Source organism: Pinus tabuliformis, chromosome X, assembly GCF_031772625.1.
Source record: "Pinus tabuliformis cultivar Carrire ecotype Pingquan chromosome X, CPIR1, whole genome shotgun sequence".
NCBI classification, from domain to species: Eukaryota; Viridiplantae; Streptophyta; class Pinopsida; order Pinales; family Pinaceae; genus Pinus; species Pinus tabuliformis.
This window is the reverse complement of record NC_142308.1, coordinates 243,068,859-243,089,844: the sequence shown is the minus strand read 5'-3', so window position 1 is coordinate 243,089,844 and position 20,986 is coordinate 243,068,859. Positions and strand designations below refer to the sequence as shown.

At 35.2% G+C, this 20,986-nt stretch overlaps 1 long non-coding RNA gene across 1 annotated transcript; it reads left to right on the top strand.

The window, feature by feature from the left end:
• Nucleotides 1-14,898: 14,898 nt before the first annotated feature.
• LOC149139270 (uncharacterized) lies at nucleotides 14,899-19,169 on the top strand. The gene is made up of 2 exons (XR_016264406.1): nucleotides 14,899-15,778; nucleotides 18,377-19,169. It is a non-coding gene; the product is annotated as an uncharacterized LOC149139270 (long non-coding RNA).
• Nucleotides 19,170-20,986: the final 1,817 nt, after the last annotated feature.

Below are 20,986 nucleotides of genomic sequence, written 5' to 3'. Positions count from 1 at the left end.
TGTTATGTTGTGTAAATTCATTTCCAAAAGTGTCATTGAGTTCTGGGGCTTGAAAAAGTGGCTCAAATCGCAGATATGCAAGCACAATACTGGGCAGAAAAGTCCCGGTACGCATGCATACCCATACTGTGGGAGCATCCAGAGTCTCCTAAATGTATGCTTATCCATATCAAGGGAGCGTCTGGGGTTTAATGGTCTAAAACTTTAGTTTATCTCAGAAGTTGGTTACCTGAGTGGTTGGGATAGCTCTTGGGAGTTCTGTTGCTGATGTGGAAGGCTTGCATGGTGTGTTTCCATCGATTCTACTTCCTTAAGGTCACCTAGGAGGTTCAATCCCATTATAGTAGCCTCTCGTCACATGTTTACCCTGGTTGGCCGGTTACTTAGGTAGATGTGGGAGGAGGGTGTTACAAGAGGGAATTTCTATAGAAGGGTAACCAACAGACAAGGTTGACGAAGTGCCAGGGGAACTAACGATTTCTCCCTAGGAAGCGGAGGAAACGAAATAATAGTAGAGTTTAGGAAAAAATCAACCTATGAATTTTACCTCTATCATTGACTTCCAATCTTCTGATGCAGCCGTCAGCGCAAAATTTAGCACTTCTATGCACAAATTGGGAAATCTCTCAAGTCTCTAAGAGGATATTTCTCTGTTTGACACGGGGGATCCAATTACATATCCCTTTGACACAAATAGAGCATACATTCACAAATATCGGGTTGCAAAATCCAATGTCACTAGGAGTGGTGAACCAAAGAATGTTTTCAGAATGGATTGACATAAAATGCGCTTGTGAGAGATATGGAGGATGCACCCATTGTAATTTCACCCTAACATAACTATGAAGGAGCCAAATGTAGGCTGTGGATTTAAAGCAGGAGCCATTGGCCTTGAACGAAGAGACCATCGAATCACCATTAATGTTCATGATGCCCAATGTCTCAGAATTCATCACAGAGAAAGGTTGCTGGTCAGTTCGAGGCAAGCGATTTCGTCTGAATTCCAAGGTTTGAGCATTTGGATTAAAGGGGTTGGCATCCCCTTCATGGTCCACTTTATTAACTGTGGCCACGACACCAATAAACAAAGACCATTGCCTCCAATCATTAAAATTTATTTTTCCCATTATATTGCCGTAATGAATGAGATGCAACGTGGTTGACATGAGTTTTTTATGTATCAAACTTATACCTAAGGTATGGTTCTTCAACACTTGGAGCCATTGATTTGTTTGGCCAACATTAAGGAGGTAGGATAGATTAGCTTGACAGTCATCTTTTATATTTTGACCTTTAAGAATGTGAGAGAAAGACTTTGAGATAAAGTTTTCTAGAGCACGTTCAATTCTTTGAAGAGGGAGCTTGAGGTGGTTCTCTTTAGATGGGTCATTGCTTAGATGTTGTATAGTAATCAAAGAGTCCCCCAAGGTTACAATCTCAGATATTCCCATAGCTTGAGCCAATATTGTACCTAATAATAGACCATATAGCCCCCCCTGTTTGTTGGTATTCTTGCCCAATGCCTAAGAGTACTTAATGACTAGTTTTCTTGTGGGATTAAATATAACCCCTTCCCCTCCTACCGGCCTTGTTTTGATTCTAAATGTTAACAAAATTGCTTAACACATCAATATAAAACCCATAGTACACACCATGTGAATCAAATGTGACAATGGAGCATGAATCCAAGATAGATAAGAGAGTTGAGTTACACAATCAATCTTAAAGAATAGAAGAACCTCCAAACACCCCAATATATTCATATATAACAATCACATGTTTTTCAATAATAACAACATGGTCTCTATATATACCTATTTACACATTACATATTTTACCCTTTTACTAGCCCAACCACTATTACATATGTTCTTACCACATTACATATACATTTAACCACATATATGCACACCCCTTCCCCCAATGCACTATTAAATCATTAAGATAATTAGGAGTCTTAACCATATTTGGATAGATATCTTATTCTCTATAGTGGATTTCAATGGAAACTTTGTTAAGTGATGGAATCACAAATTAACATGATGTCCAAACTCTATTAACGTACTAGCTAAAATCAAAGGCGAGATTGATGAAGTTTACTTTATAAAACATGATTTCAACTATAAGGTTGAATCCATGATCATATATTCTATTAGATTAGGAGTTGTAAAATTTCACAAAGTAATCTTCTATGATTGTGATAATGTTTCTCCACTATTCATGAAATTGAACTCTTCAAATCATTGTTTCACTCACAAATCACTTGAATTTAAAATACACTAAAGAATCCCTTCCTCAATTTTTTATTTTATTTTTTATATTAACCATTATTCTAGTATTCCAAAGCAATTTTTGTAATTTTCTCTTCAAACCATCCTTCATTGAGTATTACTAAACAACGAAAAATGAAAACTGAATTGACATGATATTCCTAGTACACAAAAAGATTAATAACCCATCACAAGATCAATGTCATTACTTGAAAACTACTTAATAACATATACAAAAGAGTTTAAGATATCCAGAAGTTTGAACCAAAAAATTAAAATTTAACTCAAACACAAAAAACAATAACAAGTTCACCCGCATAATTGAAAGCAAATAAAATTATTTAGAAAATTTTGAAATGTTCATGATCTATCCCTAAAAATTAGCCAATAGTCTACACATCATTCACCACTGAACTTGTATCATAAAAAAAACTAAATATTAATACAACGCCAATGAAAGAAATCTCATCCCCATAAAATATTTCTAATGCATGCGTATCTGGTGAAGCTTTGACATTGGGATGAAACACAATTGATTTTGCCATTTCTATTTAACCTCTCAAATCTTTGGTTGATTTTTTTTTGTTTTTGTTTAGCCTTCCAAATATTTGGTAAAGAACTACATTTCTTTATTTTATTTGTTTTTCTAAATTTCAAATCATTGTCCAATTTTCTTCTTCCAAAATTGTTGAAAGTCTTAATGAATTGAGTTTGGGGCTAGAGTGTGATTGAGTTCAAAATTTACGGAAACTCTTACTTTATGTTTTCTTTTAAAATGTTACTTCAATCATTCCTCTACTTAGGGTCCAAAATGTTACTCCAATCATCCCTCTACTTCACGAGCACCTCCAATAGTTCCACGAATTCTTGATTGACATATCCACTACTTCAACAACGGCTAGGATGGGGTTCCATGCTCCACTCAAATTAATTCTAGAGAAAGGCTTAACAACTTCAAACAAAAAAACAAATTAAGTTTAACCAATTTATAAATTCCACAAAAAAATGGATCTGCACATACTTACCACAATCATAGTGTGCAGAAGCAAAATTTTATAAGGTTGCCAGATCTGTGCACTTTTCCTTAATAAAAGCTGCACAAATTTGCTCACTTTTTCTTCATAAAAGTTGTGCAATCTGTGCACTTTTCCTTAATAGAACTTGCACAAATCTGCTCACTTTTTCTTAATAAAAACTGCACAATCTGCCAAATCTACGCATTGTACAATTGACTGAGGGTGCATAGTTCACCTCTGACCTTTCTTTGCTTGAAAATCCCAACTTAGCTTGTCTACGCTGATCCAAACCAAGATACACTATGCTCCACTCTGTACAAGATAATGACTTGATCCTCAAACAAACAATGCAACCTTCCAATGCAATCACACTGCTCCATGCATAAATATGGAAGATCTTGGCTTTGCCAATAGATCTTCACACATAGGAGGCTCCACGCTCACCAGTCTCTCTCAGCCACAATGACTCACCGCGTCAGCCTCAGCCATAAGGGCTCGCCCCACTAGTGTTAGCCACAAGGCGTCAACTCAACCTTGATGCTCTGATACCAACTTGAAAATATGGAAGGCGAAATTTAGGAGTGAACCACATAGCTCAAAGGTGAGTCAAGCTGCACTTGGAGGCTTCCCAAGCAACACTACTAAACATTCATTGAATAAAACAATCAAAAGATACAGATATTATAGGAGTCCATTTAGTTAGGGAGATCAAAAAAGTTCCTGGACAATAGGATCTAACTCGTAAATACACACACAATCAAACTTACCTAATGAATCCATTCTCCATTATTTTCAAGTACACCACACTAGGTTATATTCATTTTTGTGGAAAGATATTTTTTCTTTTCATCATTTAGATATTAGTTGTTAGATTGAAAATTCTATATTGTGTATTGCATGGCATATGATGAGTTTATGAAAAAAACAATCACTATGAAATGGCAATGTTTGTATTAAAAATAAAACCCATTGGTCAGCTCTACGAAAGAGAGTCTGAACCAAGAGAGTCTGGCTCTACAGAACGCTCTACATTGTTCATCAACATTACACATTAAATAGAATACATGGTTTTAGGGAAGTTAGAATAGCATCCTAAGAAATAGAAACTAATTCCTATCCTAAGGCTACGTGAACCAACTCTACCTATTCTAGGATATTCTCCATTATATTCAACACTCCCCGTTAATGGAGAATGGGTTCACATGTATGCCTAACATCTCCCTAAACATTTGAAATTTTACTTTTCCAAGAGGCTTAGTGAAAATGTCCGCAACATTATCACATGTATTACAATATTCCAAATGAATTTATTTAGATTGCACTTTCTCCCTGACAAAATGAAATTGAGTATCAATATGTTTAGTGTTTTTGTGAAACACCGGATTGTTGGCTAGCTTGATTGAATTTTGATTGTCACATCTGATTGTTGTTGCAACTGTCTGTTCTTACCCAACATCCTAGACAAGTCTCCGCAACCAAACCACCTCGCACGTTGCTGCACACATGGCTTAATACTCTGCTTTTGCTGAGGACAAGGAGACTGTGTTTTGCTTCTTGCTGCTCCATGTGATAACCCCAGATCCAACACTGAATGCATAACCTATTATAGATCTGCGATCATCTACATTTCTTGCCCAATCTGAATCTGCAAATCCTGCCAATCTAACATCAGAAGAGTCAGTGTAAATAATTCCATAATCTACAGTACCTTGTAGATACCTCAAAACATTCTTCACTGCATTCCAATGGCTTTCGAGTGGCTTAGACATAAATTGGCTTAACACGCTGACTGCATAAGCCAAATCAAGTCTAGTGGTGGTTAGGTAGATTAAACTCCCAACCAGTTGTCTGTAAAGTGTTGCATCCGCCGCTTTTGAGCCATCCTCACACTGTAATTTGATGTTATGCTACAATGGTACCAGTGCAGACTTACACTGATCCATTCTAAACTTTTCTAACAGGCCTTTGACATACTTTGCTTGAGACAGAAATGTTTGACCTGAATCTCTCCAAATCTCGAGACCTAAACAATATCTGAGTTCACCGAGATGCTTCATCTCAAACATCTATGACATCTGCTGCTTGATTTCATCAATTAGATATATAACATCTCTTGTAATTATCAAATCATCTACATATAATGAAATCAACACTATGCACCCTTGTTCATCTTTCATGGTGTAAAGATTAGGGTCATTCTTACTTCTATTATAGCCAACTTGTAGAAAAAAATGAATCAATTTTCTCATACCATGACCTGGGAGCTTGTTTTAGTCCATAGAGTGCTTTCTTCAACCTACAGACTAAATGTTCTTTTTCCTTCTGGACAAACCCTTCTGGTTGCTCTAAATAAACCTCTACATTCAGTTCTCCATTCAGAAATGCAGACTTTACATCTAGTTGGTGCATCATCCAATATTTCTTAGTAGCTAAAGCGATTAACATTCTGATGGTGTTCAATTTAGCTACATGGGCGAAGGTTTCTTCATATTCTATCCCTTATTTTTGTGTGTACCCCTTTGCAACCAACCTAGATTTCAGTTTTTCTATAGTTCCATCTGCATTAATTTTCGGTTTATATAACCATTTGCAACCTATGACCTATTTTCCTCTAGGAAGTTCTACCAATTCCCAAGTGTTGTTTCTGATTGTTGAATCATATTCCTGTTCCATGGCCATTTTCCATCCATTACTTTCATTTGCTTCTTTATAACTAGATGGTTCAACAACATTCATCATACTAGTTATAAATGCATTTTCCTTATATCTTGCAAGCATTTGAGCTTTCCTACCTGATCTCCTGACTGGTTGGGTGGTGGTTTCAAACCTTATTCGATCATCATTTACTCTTTCTTCCTACTGTTGTTGCTATTGCTGTTGCTGCTGTTGTTGCTGTTGTTGCTATTGTTGTTGTTGCTGTTGTTTATCCTCTGCCTTTGTTTGCTACTGACCCTGATTGTTTTATGCTTCTTCTTCCTCAAAGTACGGAATGTCCCATCCATCATAGTGCTCATCAGGATCTTCATTATCCTACTCATGGAATTTAACTTCTCTACTAACAAAGATCTTGTGAGTAGAGGGATTAAATAATCAATATACTTTATATGACGAATAATACCCTATAAAAGTACATCTGATGGCTTTTGAGTCTAATTTCTATCTATCTTCCTTTGGTATGTGGGCAAATGCTTTACATCCAAATATTCTTAAGTGTTTTACTGCAGGCTTATATCCATATAAAGCTTCAAAATGAGTTTTACACTCAAGACTTCTTGTAGGACTCCTATTTTTTAAATAAACCGCAGTATTCACTGCTTCAGCCCAAAAACCATTTGAAAGATTCTTACCTTTCAGCATACTTCTTGCACATTCCACCAGAGTTCCGTTCTTCCTTTCTGTTACTCCATTCTGTTGTGGAGTATGGGGTACTGTAAATTGCTACAAAATTCCATGATCTTCACAATATATGATGGGTTCATCTTTCCTGTATTCTCCCCCTTGATCAGAGCGAAGAATTTTTATCGGTTTCCCTGTTTGTCTTTCAATCATATTTTTAAACTACTTAAAGTATTCGAATGTATGACTCTTCTTACTTAAGAAATACACCCAAGAAAACTTTGTACAGTCATCAATAAACAATAGGAAATACACTGCACCTCCTAATGATTTTGTCTGCATGGGACCACAAAGGTCTGTGTGCACTAACTCTAGTATATCCCTCTGTTTCCTTTCTACTTTAACAGGGAATTCTTCTCTATGCATTTTTCCTAAAGTACAAGCATCGCAATCATTACGTACTTGCTTTAGCATAGGAAGATCTCTTACCATTTCTTTCCTCTGTAGTAACAACAAATCATTGTAGTTGATGTGGCCGAATCTCTGGTGCCAAAGCTCTTATGTAGTCAGGCTCGCTGCTGTCAATGCTCAAACCGGTGCAGGTCTCACATCCAACTTATACAGTCCTCCTGTTCGGATTCTTGTAGCAATTGTCTTCATTCCATCTCGTAGATCCTTAATGTAACAGTTAGATTTTAAAAATTCAACTTTCAAATCTTGATCTGTAATCATGGATACAGAAATCAAGTTCTTTGTTATTCCAGGCACATACATAACATTATAGATTTGTTTGATATTACCATCAGGTAGAATGACAGAAACTTTCCCACATCCTTTGATTTGATGACTTTTGTCATCTCCTAGGTAAATCTGTGCGCCTTCATTGATCTCTTTAAAATCCTCCAGCCAGTGCTTGTTCCCTGTCATGTGTGTTGACGCTCCTGAATCTACATACCAAATCTCTGCATCAATTTTCATCACGATCTGCCATGAACAATCTCAAATTCTCCACCTGATCACCATTTGCGAGATGACCTGCATGTCTTTTTGGCTTCTGTTGTTCTCCATGATACTTCTTTTTCCTACATTCCCTGTCAATATGACCCAATTTTCCGTAATAAAAACATTTTGTTTCAGAGTAGTTTTTATTTGGATGCATACCTTGGGTCAGATTTGGCCGTTTCTGTGAACTTGCTCCATTTTGCTGTTGTGGACCTCCTTTCCATTTGTAGAATTTTTTCCTTGCCATCAATGCAAGATCGGCACTCTGGGGCTTTAGAGTCGATCTCCTCTCTTCTTCCTGCATCAGTATACCTGTCATCTCTTCAAAATGCGGGATCTTGTCTCTGGCATTTATCCCAGTGATGAACATTTCATAATCATTAGTGACTCCATTCATTGTGATGGTCACAAGATCTGTATCGTCCATTGTATGACCAATATCTGATAATTTGTTTTTTAGATCCTTGATCCTTGCTACGAATGAAGCAATCGATTCATTCTCCTCCATCTTCATGGATAGGATCTTACTCTTGAGGAACAGAAGACTATTTGAATTCCTGATCTCATACAACTCCTTCAGAATTCCCCACATCTCGTTAGCTGACTTACCTTCTCTGATGTGCGGTATAATGCAGTGTTTCACTGACATATTTAACATTGTCCTTGCTCTGCTTTCTCGTTTCTCCCAATCTGGGACTGTTTCTGATCCAGCCGTGGGCCTCGGCTCATCCCCATTCATAATCGTCCAAGCACTCTGTGCTTCTAGTAGAGTCTGCATCTTAAACTTCCAATTTGCATAATTGGAACCATCAAGCTTGTTATGCTCATTCATGCATGCTTCAAATATGTTGTTATTCATCTTGGCGATTAAAAAAAAAATTCGACAGGTAAAAGATGTTAAATTTACCCCAGATCTGTGACAGAGACAGATCACTATTGTTTGATCTCGCAACACACGCGCAGATCATTGTGGCTTTCTTCTTAGCCTCTAGACAACCTCCTATTGTCAGCTACAACCTTGTTCTTGGTTTCCCCACTTAGCTTCTATGACAGCTACAACCTTGTTCTTGGCTCCCCCATGCAGTTTCTTTGATTTACACGATCGTCGCAGATATACGCCCAATATCCAAGACTGTCACATATATACATCAATTTTCTGAGACGTCGTCGCAGATATACGCCCAATATTCGACATTGTCGCAGTTTTACATCAATTTTTTGAGACTGTCACAGTTGTACATTGGAAAACTGCGACGGTCGAAAAATAAAAATTTAGGGAAGTGTAATAGTGCTATCGTCGTGGCTATCCACTCAAAACCTGCGACGATTTCGGTTCAAAGAACCACCCATCAGCCAGCGTGCAGGTTCCTTAGCCCTCACGCTCTGATACCATGATAAAAATGGCAATGTTTGTATTAAAAATAAAACCCACTGGTCAGCGCTACGAAAGAGAGTCTGAACTAGGAGAGTCTGGCTCTGCAAAACGCTCTACATTGTTCATCAACATTACACATTAAATAGAATATATGGTTTTAGGGAAGTTAGAACAACATCCTAAGAAATAGAAACTAATTCCTATCCTAAGGTTACGTGAACCAACTCTACCTATTCTAGGAGATTCTCCATTATCTTCAACAATAGAAAGTTTTGGTTAAGAAATCTTATTCCCTAAGAGCATCATTTGTTTTTAATATCTGTGTTGTTGTTGATGTTGTTTTTTACATCTCTTGACCTCCTCTTACAAACTAGGTAGTTCATGATAACACTCTTTCTCCAACCATTATTATTGAAATTTTTCTTGAGACTCTTCAATTTTACCTATTTTTTCTTTTAACATTCTATCTAATAGTTTTAGATTATTGTATTAAGTATTTTTTTTTTTTTTTTTTTTTTTTAATAAATTCTTATATTAAAAATATTCTTTTATTAAAAAACAAATTAAACAATATAACGTTTTTAGAAATTTAACCTAAATTTAACTCTTCATTCAAACTTTTTTGTTTTAGAAAACAATTATGTTTCTTTGATATAAATTTAGTGCTTCTCAACTACCTTGCAAGTCACATCTTCAACCCTCTTAAATAATCTTCTTCCAAAAAATCAACTATATCATATTGAAATTTAATTCTTTATTCAAACTACTTAACACTTTTTTATTTTAGAAAACCATTATTAATCTTTTATATAAATTTAGTGCTTCTCAAGGTGAAATCACATCTTGAACCCTCCTTAATAATTTTCTTCCAAAAAATCAACCATGTCATGGTGAAATTTGTAAAATAAATAACATCTTAGAATAAGTAAGAGCTCATCTTTTCCCCTCAACTACCTTGCAAGTCACATCTTCAACCCTCTTAAATAATCTTCTTCCAAAAAATCAACTATATCATATTGAAATTTAATTCTTTATTCAAACTACTTCACACTTTTTTATTTTAGAAAACCATTATTAATCTTTTATATAAATTTAGTGCTTTTCAACTACCTTGCAAGTCACATCTTCAACCCTCCTCAATAATCTTCTTCCAAAAAAATCAACCATGTCATGGTGAAATTTGGAAAATAAATAAGATCTTAGAATAAGTAAGAGCTCATCTTTTCCCCATAACAATAATATATAATATTAGAAGCTTTTCAAAATCATATATCCTTTTATATAACGATGCCGTGAATCATACACAATAGAAACAACCAGTTTTACTCTTAGCTTATTTAAAACCAAGGACCTTTTCCACCTCATTGTTAATGTTTGTTAACGGGAAAATTAATATGAATTAAATTCACCGACTTCCAAGTCTTTAATTTGACCCAAGCAATTTAAAAACTTAAGACATCTCATTTTCATTTTCACGTTATAACATGAGATCTTTTAATCCTTTAAATATAATTAATAATTACATCATGTTGTGGGATTTAACGAGAATGATTACAAAATTTTAAAACGTTATTAGATAAAAGCTAAAGGTTATCTTTAAATATAATTAGTAATTACATCATATTTAAATCTGTTTTTAAATATAATTACTAAGTACATCATGTTTTAAATTTATTTAAAGATAATGATTACAAAATATTAAAACGTTATTAGATAAAAGTTAAAAATTATCAATAGTTTAAACTAATTATCATTAATAATAATTTAGTAAGGATACTTTTCGGATTTATCATATTAGTATTATTTGGTTGATGTTACTAATTAATGTGGTTCATTCTTGAGATAAAATTGGAAAAATCTATAAATCTTACTGAATAAATGACAAGTATACATCCATGACCAAAATTAGCTATTAAAAAATTAGTTATTTAATTAAAAAATTAATATATTTTAATTTTTTAATTCCAATCAAATAACTAACTATTATAAAATTAGCCATTAATTATAATATCTAATCATTTATTAATATTAAAATTATATATATATATATATATATATATATATATATATATATATAACTTATTATGATGATGATGGTGGTGGTGGTTAAGGCCAAACTTTGGTCTATCAGACCTAAAGAAACAAATTATTTAGTTTGATTTAAGAATTTTATTCCTATGCTCAAAAAGCTTGGAGAAAAGCCTCCCGAGCTCACTATAATTTTGACATCATAAAAGGCTGGGAAGATCAGTATTGCGACAAAGATTATGAAACTGAGATCTAATGTGGTTGTACGTGGGGCACTCTAAGAGGAAGTGGTTTTCATCCTCGATGTTCCTATTCTCACAGAGATGGCAGATCCTTTCCATCCATGGTGTTTTAGGAACTGCCCAATGACCTGTTTCACTATGGAGCTCATGAGAGTTCGTTCTAATCTTCGCTATATTAATTTTCTTCTTTGAGCTAGTTAAAACAGAGAGATACTTTTGATCTTCTAGGATGGGGTTGATGACCTTCTTATAATAACTTAATTTTCTTTTAGTTGCTAAATCTTTCTCACACCACATTTTTTCTTTGAACTTAGAAGTAACAATATTTTTAATGTTATTAATGTTTTGCAATGCATCATTCTCGTTGATCTCCCAAAGGTTTAACCAGGCCCTCGTGTCTTTATACCACCCCCGCTTGAGCCTTAGGTGGTTTTGGCTGGAATTTAAAGCTAGCTTAGGAAGTCTATGATCTCCTACGTTATTGAGTTTGTGCTTGTACAATAGAAGCCTAGTCATAGCTAGGCTCTCGATAGGGGAAAGACCTACTTCTATAAGGAGAATAGGATATGGTGTATTGCTTTTAATTTTCAGGTTATACGTTATAAAACGCTTCTGGATTTGCTCAATCTTTCTCCAGGATTCTCTAGAGATGCTGCAACCCCAGACCTCACATCCATATAAGATAACATGAGTGACTAAAGTTTCAAAGAGGAACTTCTTTTTATCCCACATTACGAGGCTTGCCGTTTTACAATTATTTTCAAGACCAAAATAAGCTTTCCGCCCCCCATTAATTATTTTCTCAATGCTATAGTTCCAGTTGAGCTTGTGATGAATATCAATTCCTAGGTACTTGTAAGAATACACTTCCTCCAAGTTATTATTGTCATACATAAAATTAGCGTAAGTGTCCTGCTTGGATTTTATAATCATAACTTTTGTTTTGTCAGTGTTAACAGTCATACCCATGGTAGAGCATAAATCCTTAAGAAGCCTAAGTTGCTTATCAAGATCAGATGGGCAACTTGCGAGAAGAAAAATATCGTCAGCATAGAGGAGAAGGATGATGACTATCCTAGCTAAGATCGTGCCAGCACAACCTGCTTCCTCTAAATACCCTTCAAGCTTGTCGATGTAAATGCCAAATAGGGTAGGGGAGAGGGGGAAACCTTGTTTAACTCCAATATTACATTTAATATCTTTCGACCACCCCTCATTGCTTTTTAGCTTGGCAATTACATTCTCGTATAATCTTATAGCGACAGCTCTCAACTCGAAAGGAACCTTTAGCTCTTCTAATCTATTCCAAAGGTTGTTTCTAGGAATCGTATCGAAAGCCTTTCTAAAGTCCACAAAGCAACAAAAGAGATTGGATTTATCATTACGACATTCCTCCACAATGATCCTAAGCGTAACGAGGTGGTCTGTTGTTGAGTGATGCCTTCTAAAACCCGCTTGGCCTTTAGCCCGCTTACCTTCACTTTCAAGCCATATGCTCAACTTCTTTTCCAAAATAGTACCATATAGCTTGGCTAAGAGAGGGCTGATCATAATGGTCTGATAATTAGAGGGGTTGTTTGTATCCCCACTTTTAAAAATAGGGATAATGAGGCTCTCAGTCCATGGTTTAGGGAACCCTTTCTTGATTGCTTGATTGAAAAGCTTGTGGATGTGGGGGATGAGGACAAGACCTCCAATTTTTAAGATTTCTGCCTGGTAACCTTCGATGTCCTTAGCTTTCCCATTTGCCAGGCGTTTAACCCCAAAATCAATGTCTTATAATGAGAAAACTTCTTTTGTTGTGAGTAGGGTTTCAAAGTTATCCATGACATTTGGGGATTCATAAAGCTTTTTAAGATATGAATTCCAATCGTGTAAAGCAATTTTATTATTATCTTTAGTTTTCCTAGTGAGAATCTGCCTCCAAAATTTCTTAGGAGCTAGCTTAAAGAGGTGTAAGAGATTCTCTTGTCTTTTACGAATGTACTACCTTTTTTTCCTTTTAGTTAGAGCTTTGTACATTTTTATCTTGCCCATTTTAAGAGATTCCTCAACAACTTCCTTAATTGCTCTCCTCGCACTTTTACAATCTTTGTCATACCATGGGTTGGTTTTGCTATTTCTTTTATTATTTGAAACTTCAATTGAGAACTTGTTAATAGAATATGAGAGGGTTGTACTAAAATTATGATATAGGTCTTCTATGTTGTCTATAATAACTTATTAAAAAATTAATAAAAATACCCAGACTTAAATAAAAAACATATTAATAATATAAACTAATAAATCGATAGATAAAATAATAAAAATATAATATTAAATTATTATTATGAATTTTTGATTATTCCATTTTTAATTGAATTGAGGCTTCCATAATAGTTGAAAGAATAATTCCGGCGTAAATTACATGTAGAAAAACATTTGTCGACGCGTTTCGAACCAACTAGTGTGGTTCATCGTCAGGACAAGTTGAAGATGAACCACACTACTTGGTTTGAAACACGTGGACAATTTTTTGTCTACATGTGATTTACGCCTAAGTTATTCTTTCAACTATTCCATTTTTAATTATAATAACCAATTTTATTTACACAATCACTCACCTTATTTCTATTTCATAAATAATTATTTATTTCTTTTCACTTTATATCCTATCGAACCTCTTTCGCTCCCCACCAAGATATAAAGGTGCGTTTACCAATTGTCAGTATCGGGTGCAATCTCTGAGCTGCGGTGACCCATCTCTATCTCTATCCGGATCCCTAATGGGTGGCTTACGGCTCATCTCTATCTTAATCAATTAGGTGGCAACCTGTGAAGGACGCATAGCTTCGTCCGTCCTTCCTTGCTGTTAGCCGTAAGCAGCCAGCTCTCCTCGCGCCAAACTCACTCAAAATGGCGGGGAATACTACTGTCTACCGCACCAAACTTTTTGTCAGGTCGTGTTATAGAAAATGAGTAGTTTTACGTGTTAATATTTGGAGTTTTTTGGTTGGAATCTGATAAAACAAAACTTATGGTTATATTTTGATTTATACTGGTTTGGTTTTTTATTATGTATATAGATTAATACCATAAAAAATATCTAGAACCTTTAAATTATGAGAAATTAGCGTGTCAAATTAAGATTTTCTAGAAAATCACACTTAAAATTAATAATTATAAAAAATAATAATATAAAAAATACTTGAAAATAACTGATTATAATAACTTACAAAGACGTAACACAACGTGGCGAATTCTTGGGCTTACCACAGTGCTATCCATCCATTAATGCTAATGAAAATGACAGAATCACGAGTTAGATTTTCCCATTAAATTTAAACAAAATTCAACAAATCTACTACGCATACATTAACGATGGATGGACAACTTGGCATTAATAGAAGGACAACACAATCTATATTGAGAGCAAATCTACTAGCCATACATTAATGAATAGATAACACAATCAAAATTCAACAAATCTACTGGCCATATATTAATAGATGGACATGGACAACACAATACAACAAATCTGCTGCCCATACATTAATGGATAGATAACAAAATCTATATACATTAATGGATAGATAACACAATCTATATGACAACAAGTCTACTGCCCATACATTAATGGATGGATAACACCATCTATATTGACCGCCAATTCTTTGGCGAAGCACTGACTACTTTGTACCTTGCATTAACCATCTTCACGTTGTCCTGAGTACTTTGTACCTTGCATTAACTATCTTGACATTTGTCAGAAATGTCTAGGTAAATTGCCGTCTAAAATGGGTCCATCTGGATTCAGTTAAACACGCCATGTTATCACTATAAATTTTTCTGCGTCGGCTTTAGTATGTTGTTCCAATTCTTTTCCCTTAGGTCTTTGCTGCGTCTCTTGTTCTTTTCTATCACTATGATCCTCAACCACTGTTGGATTTCGGTTCCCTCATTAGCACTGATCTTTGAGAGTCCATGCAGACTGAAGCCAGATCCATGGATCTGCACGGCCCCTATCTCATGGCAATTTGTCGTTCCTCCGTTTGCTTGATCTTTCGATATAAGCAGCCCTGTTGGGAATGACTTCAAGAAGAATTCTCCCAGTCGTTCAGTTTTCCAACTTATTGAACAAAGCAAATGGCAAACTGTTGAGAGAGGGGTAAATGGGTTCGTGCAGATCTATAGATGTGAGTTTTATGATATCTTTCTTGTCTATTGTATGAAGGTTGTTGTGGGTAACACCGCTCCAGTTATAAGAGTATACCGCCAGACTCCAGTCAGCCATGGACTGGTAAAGATGAGTGGTAAATGAGGGCATTGAACGCCAGTAATGGTTGCTGATATCCTGATATGAGAGAGCAAGGGAAAAGAGAAACGGAAGGAATACTAGTCAAAGAGAAACTGAAGAGGAAGACATGCTTGGAAATTCGGAGAAAAGAGTGACCGTGCTGTTGCAAGAAAGTTGGGACAAAAGCTAAGATCTAAATGGGACCAAGGATGCCCATGAATAAATAATGTAAGGTATGTTCCAGTCGGCCTAAGCTGGTGGCAAGTTGAATTCTACTCTGGCCAAACAACTGTTCTAAGAATTTGCTGACAAAATTCATTTAGAATTTGTTGATATTAGAATTTTCTTGACACCATTTTGAGTTAAAAGCACTGTTCTTGGGATCTACTCATAGCAATAATATATCAGTCTGATTTTGGCATAGTTTTGGTTTTTTAACGTGCAATAGTGGATTGGTTTTCTCCTAACATACCCAATGGACTGGATGTTTACACGCCAACATCTCCAGCACATCTATGTTTGGAAGAGGGTTCCAAGGTTTAAGAAGACCTTGTAACCTAATAAGCTCTTGTGACTTCAGGGAGTCAGGCTATTGGTCTATCAAAAGCTAGTTTTGTAGTATGTAGTAAGCTGCTGATGATTTAATTTGGGAGAGGAATTATATAAAAATGTAATGATATGCTAGCTTCTAGTTTTGTAGTATGTAGTAAGCTGCTGATGATTTAATTTGGAAGAGGAATTATAATTTAATTTGGAAGAGGAATTATATAAAAGTGTAATGATATGCTAGCTTCTAGAATATAGTAAGCTCCAGATGGTATCAATTTGGAAGAATAATTTTAAACAAAAATATATGGTTATCCTATGATCTCCGTTTTCTTTATGATTTAATTTGGGAGAGGAATTATATAAAAATGTAATGATATGCTAGCTTCTAGTTTTGTAGTATGTAGTAAGCTGCTGATGATTTAATTTGGAAGAGGAATTATATAAAAGTGTAATGATATGCTAGCTTCTAGAATATAGTAAGCTCCAGATGGTATCAATTTGGAAGAATAATTTTAAACAAAAATATATGGTTATCCTATGATCTCCGTTTTCTTTATTTGATATTATAAGAACTTAAAAGTATACAAGTAATAAATGGGAATGTGACTTATCGACCAACGATGGACCAACTCTGTCTGTAAGCACAACGAATATCGACTAACTGTGAAAGCTCTGTCTGTAAGCACGACTACTCTGGACCAAGCTCTGTAAGCAAGAGCCAATGGCACAATTTATCATAGAGTCATGAGGCCCAGAGAAGGGCCTGGGGAGGAAGGGGTTGTGGCATTGAGTTACCCGCCTCTATAGATAAGGAAGCCAGCCACCCAGTCGTTTATCAGACGTGCGAACCGATCCCTGGATCTAAGGAAGCGTATGGGGATTCTTATCCAACCAATTAGGTAGGGCCAGCATGTGAGCCTGGGGAAAGAACTAAGCAAGAGTGGTTACCAACTGGCTGGAATGTCTGAATAGGCTATTAAGGGTCTAATACGAGTGAAGAATTCGGGGCTGCGGGGGGGGGGGGGAGTGCTGGACTGCACGGTTGGGCTTATCAGACTGGGGGCTACTCGGTTGGTATTGGATACTCAGATACTCAACTTGGATACTCAAACGCTTGGCTATTTGCTAATCAGATTGGCTAATCAAGTGGTCTGTCTTCATCTGTTGTTGTCTCTTTCCCTGTCAGTAGTAGATCTGTATCCTTCCCTAAATGAGTTGAGGAAATAGTTGAAAGTGAAGCCCTACAAAGGCTCTCGTGAGAACGCGTGATAACCAGCCTGGCAGTGAGAACGTGAGGTGCAGAGTGAACCAAACTAACATGTATGATGAGCCTAAAAAAGTCATAGAAGCCATTGGAACAACAAATCAAAAGAAAAAAGTAAAAGAAAAAGCAAGTAAAAGAAAAAATAAGAAAAAGGTAAGTGAGGGTTACCAATCAAGTGTTGGTCATTTTTAGAAGGTATTGTGCATTCAGAAAACTGCACACTTTTTAGCCTGCCTTCCACTTCCGTTACACTGTTTTGACACTCCAAGATGCCTGCAAGCATAAAGAAGCGGAGGTATTCAAATTCTCTCATCTCCATTACATCACACTCTTTGTGACATTGAATGCAGAAACCTGCACTCTTTTTAGCCAGCCTTCCGTTTCTGTTACAGAGTGTTTGACACTCCAAGATCCCTGAAAGCATAAGGAAGCCGAGGTTTTCAAATCCTCTCATCTCCATTAATCACTACATCACGCTTTTTGTGACAGTAATGCATGCTTGAGCACATCAAACAGGAAGTTACTATTTTGTGCATAACTTAAGAAAAAGAGAGAGAAAGCTGGCCTATGCTAGATCTCGGCAAACAATATTCATAGAAGATTTTTGCAAAGGGAAAAGGAAAACAATTCAGCTACTACAAAACTTCACACCAGAGTACGTATCAATATGAATAGCGTTTTGTTTGAATGTCATATTAAACACACACGTTGACAAAATTGATGGAATATTTCAAAAAAATGTACACAATATTGTATATCAATAATTTATTAAAAGAAAAAAGAACTCTTCAAAAAAACTCTTTGAATATGTTAAAATTTAGGCATTGTTTATCGATGTCACAATTTCAATGACGAGATTTTTGATTGGGTAATTTTTTTTTTATTTAATTTTTTTAAGCTTTTGAATAGTTTTTTCGATCTTCGAAATATCATGGAATGCCGTCCAATCTGTGCTCTCAAGGACAGTGGGATACAACGACATGGCACGTCTGACCACCTGATATGTTCAAATGCTCAGGTTACAGCTCGAGTGAAAGATATCTATCTCGACCTTATCTCTTCAAGGGCTCGTAAATCAACTCTATTTTTCCTTTGTCTCTTTGGAAATCGGGATGCCCCCCTAGGATGATCTTCTTTGCGTGGCTGGTATATTACAAGAACAACTTGTAGTGGGACAACCTGAGAAAAAGAAGTTGGCACGGCCCAAGCAAGTGTTCGATGTGCGAATCCGACGAAAAATCAAATCTCCACATGTTCTTCCAATGCAATTCCTCTCAACAAATCTGGTATGATCTGGCCATTATTTTTGGTTTTCCTCATTGTTTTTGTCTCTATCCATGCAGCTTTCGATTGGTGGCGCAACCAATGGAAGCCACTGTGTTTTCTCATCGTCATCATGATATGGTGCGCCTGGAAATGGAGGAACCATAAAATTTTCCGTGATTCCAAAGTTCCTTATACCTACATCCTCCATCGCATCATTGCTATTTAATGATTCAATTTCAAATCAGCTGGCCATTTAGCTTCGGGATTGTCTCATCTCAATGGTTTCTGCTTTTTGAAAATCTATGTTGTCGTCTTTCAATAAGGCAATCCGAATATGTATACCCCTAACACTGCTTTAAATGTGATGGAATATATCCCATGTTGCCTGCTTTTTGAGACTTGTTTTAATTCTGCTGCAAATGTGATGGAATATGTCCACATGCCCACAGATGCATTCTCAAACATCCTGGAAGTGGCTTCATATGCCACCATTATGTATCTTATAATGGTCTTTATATTGTCTTAATATAATGCATTTCTGCTTTTTTTCTTTGTAAAAAAAACTGAGATTTCCAAAAAATTCTGGTGGATTTTCTCAAAATTCTAATATAATTTCTGTAATTTTCAGGGCAAAATTGTGACCACCTTAAATTATTGCAAAAATTTATAACAAAATATATGTTTCAAAAGATAAAGTAAATAAATGTTGCTATTCACCCCCAAAGATGGTGTAGTTGTTATTGAGAAATGTGTGATAGTATCTCTAAAAAATTCCCAAATTCTTGTAGTTATTCTGTATCTCAATTCTTATTTGTCACTACACTTTGGTGTACATGGTGTGCATTTGGTGTTGCTATGATATTTTAAGGTTTTGAAGAATAACATTTGGTTTTGCAACATATAGTCTTTAGGTTTGGTTCTTTCAAGTGTGTCATGTTTGTATTTTCACTTTATTCATTTTTTTTTGAGAAGTTTCAGACATTGAAATTTTTGAGAGCTTGAGGAAACATAAAAAAATACCCATTGTAAAAATTTTAGGTTCTAATTTGTATACCTTCCAACCTATATGATATGGAAGTTACAATTTTTTTTGTTAGTCCTAAAACTAGTCTCAAGCATGTTTTTCAATTCCAAATGTTAACAAATACTTAACATATCAATAATAAACTTAGAGTAGGCACCATGTACACCAAATGTGTCAATGGAGGATAGATAAGTGACACGAGTTACACAAAATTTTTTTTAAAGAATAGGAAAACCCCCAAATACCCCAATATATTCATATATCACAATCAGATGTTTTTCAATAATATTTACATGATCTCTATATATACATATTTACACATTATATATGTGTCCATTTTATTATCCCAACCACTATTACATATGCTCTTACCACATTACATATACATTTAACCACAAATGCATACCACATCCCCTCCCAATTTGAAAAATAAATCATTAAGATCACTAGGAGACTTAGCAATATTTTGATAGATATCTTACTCTACAATGGGCTCTTATAGAAACTTTGTTCAGTGATGAAATCTCAAATTAACTTGATGTCCAAACTCCAATAACTGGCTAGCTAAAATTAAAGGTCAGATTGATGAAGTTTGCGTTCTAAAACATGATTTAAATTTTAAGGTTAAATTTATGATCATAGATTCTATTAGATTAGGGGCTATAAAAATCCTCAAAGCAAGCTTCAGTGATTTTGATGAAATTTCTCTGCTATCCACAACCATCCATATTCTTGACAAAGTTCAACGCTTCAAATCACTGATTCACTCACAACTCACTTTAGTATTAAATATATTAAACAATTAATTCTTCCAAAAAAAAACTTTATATTAACTACTTTTCCAATGTTTCAAAATAATTTTTGTAATTTTCTCCTCAAACCATCCTCCCTGAGTACGACTAAACAAAACAATGAAAAGTGAGTTAATTCTAGTGCACAAAAAGATTAATGTCCCGTATAAAATCAAAATCATTACTCGAAAATTACTCAATAACATAAACCAAAAAAACTTTAAAATATCTTAAATTTTGAAAAGTTAAATAAAATTAAATACAAATCAGAAACAATAACAGATTCACTCACAAAAGTGAAAGCAAATAAAATTATATAAATGCTAATTTTTTTTTTAAATATTCATGATTCATCCCTAAAAAGCAGTCAATAGCCACACCCCATTCCTTCACCACCCAACTTGTATCATAGAAAAACTAAATATTAATGCAATGCCATGGAAAAAAATCTCATCCCCAAGAAATATTTCTAATGCAGGCCTATTTGACGAAGCTTTGATACTTGGATGAAAAAGGATTAATATTACTGTTTCTATTTAGCCCCACA